The sequence below is a fragment of the Alexandromys fortis genome, unplaced genomic scaffold (assembly GCF_014885135.2).
Source record: "Alexandromys fortis isolate MF-2015 unplaced genomic scaffold, M_Fortis_MF-2015_v1.1 scaffold_54, whole genome shotgun sequence".
In the NCBI taxonomy this organism is placed as follows: domain Eukaryota; kingdom Metazoa; phylum Chordata; class Mammalia; order Rodentia; family Cricetidae; genus Alexandromys; species Alexandromys fortis.
Genome location: NW_026067958.1, coordinates 7,872,824 through 7,882,343, shown reverse-complemented (window position 1 = coordinate 7,882,343; position 9,520 = coordinate 7,872,824). Strand labels below are relative to the sequence as shown.

General features: G+C 46.3%; 1 protein-coding gene across 3 annotated transcripts in view; it reads right to left on the bottom strand.

The window, feature by feature from the left end:
- Jcad (junctional cadherin 5 associated) overlaps nt 1-9,287 on the bottom strand; it is a 35,637-nt gene extending 26,350 nt beyond the window's left edge. The window contains exons 1-2 of one of the 3 annotated variants that reach the window (XM_050152522.1): nt 9,163-9,249; nt 8,281-8,349 (exon numbers count right to left, since the gene is read on the bottom strand). The gene's annotated coding sequence lies outside the window, so the exon portion shown is untranslated. Of the gene's footprint in view, nt 1-8,280; nt 8,350-9,162 lie in introns of all 3 variants that reach the window. The other 2 variants (XM_050152523.1, XM_050152524.1) reach the window with 2 other exon arrangements.
- Nucleotides 9,288-9,520: the final 233 nt, after the last annotated feature.

Here is a 9,520-nt window from a genome sequence, read left to right as displayed (position 1 = left end):
GGGGAGGCGGCGGTGGGGAAGAGACAGAAATCTTTAATAAATAAATGAATTAAAAAAAATAAAGGCAGGCGTGGAACTCTCAAAATTTGGGAAACAGAAGCGAAAGGATCTGTGCATGTTCAAGGTCAACTAGAAAGAGAGAGAGAGAGAGAGAGAGAGAGAGAGAGAGAGAGAGAACAAGCAAAAATCCCAGAGAACAAACATTACATTAAAAAAAAAAAAGCCAGAAATCAAACACAACACTGAGTGGAAAGGAAGGTCAGGTTCAGCCCCAAATACCCTTTGTTTACCTCTATTGGTCTGGTTTAAATTATGCTTTCATGAGATGGGACCAAAAAAGAAATGCTTATTAGCATGCAGGCTCTCATTTAGGTGGAGAAGGAGGTAAACCAGAGCAGCAAGAGTGCTGAGGAGTCAGGGTTTTCTCTCTGGGCTTTGTGACTCACGTATGAGATCTAGTTTATATCTTACTATCCCACTGTTCCCCTTGGGAATGCTTGTGACCAGCTAGGAACTGTTCAAAACACCCTCTTGTAGGTCCACAATACATTTCTATTCATAGTTAATTTATTCTTTACTCTCCTTGCCCTTTAACCCCAATAAACTCTCTCTACAAATCACAAGAAAACCTTGCTTTATGTGGCTCGAGAAATGGCCCAATAGTCAGAAGCGTTACTGTTCTTTCAGAGGATCCAAGTTTGCTTCCTGGCACCCCAAGAGGAGGCTGCAAGGAACTCCAGCTCCAGGAAGTCTGACAGTCTCTTTTAGACACATGAGCACATGTGCGCGCGCACACAGACACACACATTAAAAAATAATAAATCTTTAGAGGTAGAGAGAGATGGCTCACTAGTTACACGGGAGCTTACTGACTTTCCAGAAGACCTGAGTTCAGTCCCCAGGATCCATGTTAGGTGGTTCACAACTGTCTGTAACTCCAGCTCCTGGGGATCTAACACCTCTGGCTTCCAAGGGTACCTGCACTTACATGCATATACGCATCCACACATACAAACACGCATACACATAGTTAAAAAACAGACACACTTTTAAAAATAGTAATAAATCTGAGAGGGGGGAGAGAGAGGGGTAGGGAGAGAGCGATAAAGAGAGAGAGAGAGAGAGAGAGAGAGAGAGAGAGAGAGAGAGAGAGAGAGAGAGAGAGAGATTTGCATTGTAAGTAAGTGTGCAAGTGTGCAATCTTGGGCACCTAAGGGATAGAGTGGACAGCCTGTGTGTGTCTGCCAGGTGACAGAGGCTGCACTAGCTGTCTGGGAAACTTATTTCCCTTTGAATTCCCAGGAAGAACCTGATGCAGGCAAGGCTATTTCCACTTCACAGATGAGAGTACCGAGGTTGCACATCCAAGGTTGCACAAAGTCTAAATGGCAGCCCTTATGTCTGCACAGGTCTGTCTAGGATGGCAGTCCCACGACTCGTTTAGATCCCTCCATAAATATCTCTCTCCTCCCCATTAACTAGCTTCCTGGTTTACAAAATAATGCATGAACACAAACAAGGAAAGAAAAAGATGTGGGGCCTCAAGTTTACACCTAAGTGTTTAACAAGAAATCCTGATTTACTGTTTAGGTGAAGGTGGCTTTGCCGTTCTTTACACATGTTGTCCCTTTGACTGAGTACTCCACGGCAACACTAGTGTTAATTTGTAGGCAAGCGACAAAGTGAGTTACAGGCCGCTAAGTCACAGTGGGTTTCAGGTTCTTCCTAAGTAGCCCATTATGTAAAAACAAAAAGCAGATAAGCCAGGAGAACGTCCAAACCAAATGAGCAAGGGGCAGCAACAAAGACCTTGCATTCTTAAAGAAAAAGAAAACAACTGCTACCTGCAGTGCTGACTATCTGGACTCTGCACAGCTATGGGAACTGCAAGTGGCCTGGGGAAGGACAGAGTGCTCTTTGGTGGACCTGATAGGAAGAGCAGAGGAAGAGTTAGAAAGTCCTCTGATGTGCAGAGGAAAGGATGGGAAAGAGGGCACAGAAGTAAGCTTCTGAAAAAATGCCAGGTATGTCTTGGTGTGACTAGGACAACAGTCAACTCATTTGTAGAAAGTATTTCTGTTTCAGAAGACAACAAATAATTTGATTTTGATGCAGCTCACCTTTCTTGGCTAGTTTTATGTCAACTTGACACAAGCTAGAGTCATCAGAGAAGAGGAAGTCTCAATTAAAAATGCCTCCTTAAGGTTGGATTGTATCAAGCCTGTAGGGCATTTTCTTAATTGGTGATTGAGGGGGGAGTCCATTGTGGATGAGGCCATCCCTGGGCTGGTGGTCCTGGGGCTGGGATTTTAAAATAGATGAATTTTTAAAAAAGGAGAAGAAAGTAGGCTGAGCAAGTCATGGAGGGCAAGACAGGAAGTAGCACTCCTCCATGGCCTCCGCATCAGCTCCCACCTCCAGGTCCCATGCCACTTGAGTCCCTGCCCTCACTACTTTAGCTGGTGCACTGGGAATGAAGTAAGCTTCTTCCAGTCAAGGTGTTTCATCACAGCAATAGTAACCCTGACTAAGGCACCACCCATTCACCACAATTTCCTTTTCCTCCCAAATTACTATGTATTATTATTTTTTATCAAAAGACCAGTTTTGTCCCTTTCAAAGAACCCGAGTGAAGCCACTTAGACCAGTCAGTCATTCTTCTATGGGTCACAACTCCTATGGGGTCGCATATCAGTTCATTAACAGTACACAGTACAGCTCATAACAGTAGAAAAATTAGTTATGAAGTAGCAACAAGATAATTTTATGGTTGGGTGATCACTACAGCATGAGGAACTGTATTAAAGGGTGGAAGCATTAGAAAGGCTGAGAACCATTGACTTAGACCAACTTACTGTGCTAGATTTCTGAGTTCTATATCACCTGTGTCCTTAATATTCAAATGACTGAATTATAAAATCGGAAGCCGCTGTTAATAATGCCATTGCATTAGGATGGAGCTGTGCTTCCCAATCCCACTGTCCCTGAGCATGCAGTGGGGTGTGGGTAAAATGAGAGAGAGAGAGAGAGAGAGAGAGAGAGAGAGAGAGACTCCATGCCAGTGTGTGAGCTGTGCATCAGAGTGTATGTGTGTGAGACAGAGTCTGTATAAGAGAGTGTGTCTGTGTTTAAGAGTTGCTTTTCTGTGTTTGGTGTGTATGCATTTGGTTTGTTAGAGAGAGTTGTATGTGTATGAGTTGGGTGTTTTGCCTGTGTGACTTGTGTTTGAGTTGTATGTATACGTGTGAGATGCGTGTGTGTCCAGATGGAGCCTGAAAAGCAGAGCTTTGGATCCCTAACAGAGCACACTGGACAAGCAAGCTGATGTACTGAGGTTCTTCACAGCTCTGGAAAGCTTGACCCCCCTCCAGCCTGTCTCTCATATGATGAACATTACATTATTTCCTAGTCAGCTGACCACAGAAAAGTAGGGAAAAAAAGAATAGCTAAATAGGTCATGTGCAGCTAAAATCTCTGACCTTGGCCTCATTAGCACCCATGCAGAGGCCACCCAAGAGAACAGAGGCAACGGCCACACAGTGAACAGAACATTGTTTCTACAACCAGCAATTCTTCATTCCAAATAGCACACTTGTTCCAGCCCTTATTCCTCAAGGTCTGTGTTTAGCAGTGGGTATGAAGGACACTGGAGAATATAGAGACAAACCCACGCGGTCACACCCTCCACGGTGATGATATTATTTCCAGTATGCTAAGTCCCATCACTTGGAGTACAGTGGTAAACAGATGCCATTTAATTGTTATCAATTTCTTCTCCCTTCTCATTTGTAAAAATAACATTTTTATTTTCATATTTGTAGTCATAAATCTTCCCACGACAGTAAGGGGAGTGAAATATCAATAAACTCATTGCCAAAACAAGAACCTTTCTTTTAAAAGTTTGCTTAGAACATGACCTGAACATGAACATGAAGAGATGATGTGGGAGTGATTTCTTATTAATAAAGAAACTGCCTTAGCCCATTTGATAGGCCCACCCATAGGTGGGTGGAGTAAACAGAAGAGAATGCTGGGAGAAAGAAGCTTAGTCAAGGAGTCGCCATGATTCTCCCACTCCAGACAGACACAGGTTAAGATCTTTCCTGGTAAGCCAGCTCGTGGGCTACACAGATTATTAGAAATGGGTTAGATTAATATTTAAGAGCTAGCCAATAAGAGGCTACAGATAACGGGCCAGGCAGTGTTTAAAAGAATACAGTTTCCGTGTAATTATTTCGGGGCATAACCTAGCCATGCGGGCGGCCAGGTGCCGGGGACGCAGCCCCGCCGCTCTTACCGCTACAAAGAGATAAATACCCAAATACAAATCTGAGAGAAATTCACTCATCTGAAATCAAAGAAACCAAACCAAATTGCTAAAGATATAAAAAATTAAACCAAATTGTGACCATTCACACCCCAGATTAGCAAAATTTAAAAGTACATATTTTTATTTAGGTGTATGTGTGTTTAGAGCACCAGAAGGGGGTGTCAAGTAGTTGCAAGTCACCTGTTAGGGTGCAGGGGACTGACCTCAACTCTGGGTTCTCTGCAAGAGCAAGACAGTCTCCAGACCACTGAGCCATCTCTCTAGCACCAAACATTTGTGAAAGGATATTTGCTGTTGCTGAGGGCACAGTAATCTGTGTGTTTTGAGTGTGTGGGAGGGGTGTGTGCAAATGGATAGTTCCTTTCTCAACAGTGCTTAGGAGCCCCACCGGATGGTACCTGCCTTTAATCACAGCAGTGCAAGGCTGAGCCAAGAGGTTTGACAAGTCAACCTAGACCACACAGCTAGATTCTATCCCAGCAAGGCAAAACAAACAAATGATGAGATAATAAGTAGTAAGAGCTCTGAAATTCTATGGACTGATAGTTTCACTTCTTGGGACTCATCCTAATGACATAAGCAGAGGCCCATACATATACATCTAATGCTATTTATATAGTTTTACTCACGATAACATGTTGAATTAGATGTTTGTTTGATGGGACATTAAGTACATTGGGGGTTGAAGTTTGCACAAACAAACATGAATAAAATTGTATGTCCAGGTATTTGAGGCACAGAGAAATGTCACATCTGACATGGGTGTGGAGAACTGAACTTGGATCATTGGCAAGAACAGTAAGTATTCTTAACTACAAAGCCATCTCTCCAGCCCAATATACTACTTTATCATTAATCAGCACTCATGAGCAGTTATCACACTTACTACATTGTAACTTAAATTTTATCAGTATAAGCTATTAGTTTAATATATTGTCAACAAGTAGTAATGGAATTCCTAAGGCTTACCCCTGACAAAGCTTTAATAACCTGGTAAGTGAATGGTTGTTTGTCTCTTTCTAGTAATCTTTGGTTTGTATTCTAGTTTAAACCCTTTTCAAGCAAAGGCTGTCGTAGGTAGAATTGTGCAGGTGGGCGCCTTTGAAAACACAGTTCCCGTCAGGGAGAATCAATGGCCATCAAAGGAATGTCGTAGGAGGAATGAAGGAATGGTAAATGACACGAGGCTCTGGTCCCACCTGCCAAAGGCTCCTGACCTGCTCCTGAAGCCTCAGTCCCACGCTCGGATGATGGGATCCATCCTAACGGCTCCTTAGACAATGCTGCTCTCTAAGGATCCCCCAAACTCCACAGCTGGATCCACTGACATTCCACGCTCCAGGTGTCACTGGCCCCTTAAACTACTGGCAGCTCAGTGCAAGTATTTGCTGCACTGACAACGTCTAGGTCTAATGTTATGATTAATAGATAACAAAGTGCCTTCTTTAAGTAAGGGGTAAACAGCCAAGCCAGAAAACAAGCCAGAATGGTGTATGTTGTTAGTGGCGTGCGCATGTGTAGAGCTTTCTCCCCGAAGAAGAACTGTGTGTTTTATCACGAACAATGGGCCGTCATTTCCCTCTCTAATCTTAATTATTAAATAGCTGCACAGCTCCAGTTTAAGTCCTGAGACAAGAAGTTCTCACGAACTTGTCCCCATGTTGTTCACTGTGGAAGCCATGAAGAGCATATGCACTCTGTGAAGCGATGGCTTTGGTAAGACAGGCATCACTGACCTGACTTTTCTTCAGGTAGCAAGGGCAACAAAACAGATGGGAAACCAGGCTAAAATAACAAGCGGTCTTGGCACACTGTTAATGGTGGGCAAGAGAGTGGCAGGGGGAACACAGTGTCAGATGCCATGTGCTTCAGGGTTTAAACAACCATCGCCTCTCCTAACCCCATTTCCTTCATCTCCACTAGGGTCGGGGACACACACACCTCCAAATTCTGTGTCACACGAACAGAACTTTGGTTACTCCACTGCATTTTTATGAGACTCTAAGTACCTCATTGACATTTCTTTATGATTACAAGTTATTAAGAAAAGATAAAAAGCAAGTAAGATTTTTCTTTTTAATATTCTGTTTGAGGGGAATGTAAAATCTGCAATAGTTTGAAACTTTCTAATTTTATCCCATTAGCATAAGCCAACTGTCCCAGGAGAAGCTTCTATTAAACTTATTGTTATTATTACTTTTTTAAAATTTAAAATACCTTTAGAATAAAAAATCAACATATTCTAAAAATGTGAAGGCTCAAATTATTTCATGTAACTTTTACTTACTAAGAGTCATGAAGTTATTTCAAAAGAAAGAAAAGGTTCCTGGTGACCTCGCGGTGATAATGGAGCGGCTGATGCGCCACCTCCCCCAGAATACGCTCGCTTCCATTCTTTCTTCTTGACTTCTTCAGCCAGCGAGTACCTTAGTGCCTGCTCACAGCAGTATGACGGCGCAGAAGAGCCAAGCTTTGTCAGTTATACTATACAGGAAGAGCCAACCACAGCCAAAGACTCCCAAGAAAGTGGTCTGACAATAAATCTTTGTGTATCTAAATCACATGCTCTAAAAGTTGTCAGAAAATATAGTTATAGAAAGTAAAGGTAATAAATACATTTTAAGTAAGATCCTCCAAACGCAAATTAATAAAAAGGGGGTGGGGGGCTGTGTTTAAAGTATGTAGTAGAGTCAGAAGGTGGGTCTTCCTTTCCCTGGCCTCTGGCTTTAAGAAACTAGTATCTCCCAGCATCCCAGCATTCATCACGCTAGCCAGGCTCTGGAAGCCAAGGCTCCACTAGGAAGATAACCCTTCCCACCCAAGAGGTGAAAACTAACATCTGTTACAACCTAGAGAAACTGCAGCAAGGATTTGGCCACAGTCTGGGGGAGGGGGGACTTCAGAGATAAAGTCTTGGCTTATCAAGTAAAACCCACACAGAACAATCGTTTCAGCCCAGCACTATGTTCTGAACTCTCCAGATTAGTTACCGTCAAGTCTCGCCAAGCTCATTAAGGCAGAAACTGGCCTCCGACCATGCTCCCTGTCTGCTGCTTCCAAAGGAGACGACTCTCCCAGCAAGGACAGGGGACCTGCAGGAGCCACTAACTCCTGGGCTTTGGTTGCTAACAGTAAAGATGGGGTTTATTTTTAAATTGCATGCCACAAAACAGATTTGTAGTATCTTTTCAGATTTGCTTTTTTTTAACTGAAATATTGACCCATTATCTATTTCCTTTGCATATCTCCAAAGGCTAGTTAACCTTTCCTAGTGAGGGAACAACATCCAGCAGGCCTCTGGAAGCCACGACCTCTCAGATGAGTTACCAGATAACTCGGATGAGCCTGTCAAGCCCTCCAGAGCTTGGGGCTGCTCAGGCATGGCCCATGTTCCAAGAGGTTGGAAAAACAAACTTTCCTCTCCCTACAACTGAGTTCCCTCACTACCCTATCTCCCTAAGTCCCTAGCGCCCTCTGGACCCTCACCTCCCAGTCTTGGCAGCAGAGGGTTTGCAGCAGGAATGTCCCACAGATTAAAGGCCTCTGTTCAACAAATATTTGCTTGCCCACTGCAGTAGGAGTGAAAGTTTGCCCCATGATGGTCTGCCTAGCATAACTGGGAGACACCTTCAGGAAGTTTGCCCAAGCGATGAGGAAGATTAGACCTACTATCAAGGTACGTCCAAAGATACAGAACATTGTGGAAAAACCAAAGAAAAATTTCAAACTCCCAATTTTACAGAAAAAGTCCAACACAACTCCCATGAAAAAAAAAAACCTTCACAAGACTCCCAAAGTCCTTTCTGTAGGTGTTCCTGTTATATTAGATGGCTTCGGTCCACCTGACAAAAGACTGGTTCCTTGAGTTTTAGTTACTTGGGCTGAATATACTTTTATCTTTTCTATCCTCTATGCAAAGCGTTTCAGGATGCCAGAATCCCACTACTCACCTCCCTCTCAGGGCTCCTCCCATCTTCTAAAGCTCACTCCCAATCCCTAGATATCTTTCCTTTCCGAGTCTGAAAAGACAAAATTCCAAAGAAAGAAAACACGAATCTGTAGGAGAAACAGATTAACTGTCCCGGACAGGAAAAGCCTGGAAGTTGTGTGGTCCAGCCAGAGCCAGCCACGCAGACTTGGGCAGACAGACCACAGCGGAGCACAGATGAGACCCGGCTGGGGCACCGCCAGGCTGAGCTGGCTGAAGTTCCCCGCTAGATATTTTCCTCCCTAAGAAGAACCCGAGGCTCTCTCAGCCTCTTCGGCCAGAGACCGGAGGCGGGAGGGGTGCGTGGAGGCCGGAGTCCCGGGTCACCGGCTGCGGGCGGGAGGGGGGGGGTGCGAGGAGACTGTGGCTGGCTGGTCTGGGCGTGGGGACGCGGGCGGCTCAGTCCCGTTGAGCCGCTTAGCGGACTGCCAGCCACTCCCCGGCGGGTGGCGGGGCCGGGCGGGGACCCGAGCGGGCGCGGCCACTCCCGACGTCCCATCGCCGGTCCCGCGGGCCAGGGCGTCGTGGGAACCGGGGTTGTCAGTCCTGGGATGGAGGGTCCGCCAGATCGCGGCACGGGACGAGAAAGAGGCCCACGCAAGACCCGCGCCCCCACGAGAGCCAACGCCACCCTGGCCTCCTCCCCGCGCCGGGCACCTGAACGGGGACCTCAGTCCGCGGGACGTGGGGCCGGGCTGCCACCCGCGGCGCGGGCGTCCCTTCACGCTGAGGCAGGGACCCAACAATGTCCGGGCTAGAGAAGTTGGGGGCGCGCGCGGGAGGCTGAGGTGGGGCCCGTGGGACGCCAGGGGGGTGAGCCGAACGCACAGCTGCCAGGACTTACCGAGCGGTCCCCGCATACTGTCCCGCGCCGCAGCCGCTGCCGCTTCGGCTGGCCTGGGACCAGCACGAGCCGCCCCGCCTGCTACTACCCGGCGGAGCATGCTCGGGAGCACAGCCGCACGCCCCGCCCGCCGCCCCACATCGCTCCGCCCACCGCCCAGCATCGCTCCGCCTACCTCCCCAACCAGGCTAGGTCCTCTGGGAGAACAGGCTTAGGGAGAAGGCTGCACCTGGACCCAGGCTGCGTGAACTTCAGAGACAGAGTTAGAGAACAGAGCAGCCTGCACACGGCTGCCCATTCTTACCCCTCGTGTTTGGACCATGTCAACCCTAGGAAAATGTACACACACACACACACA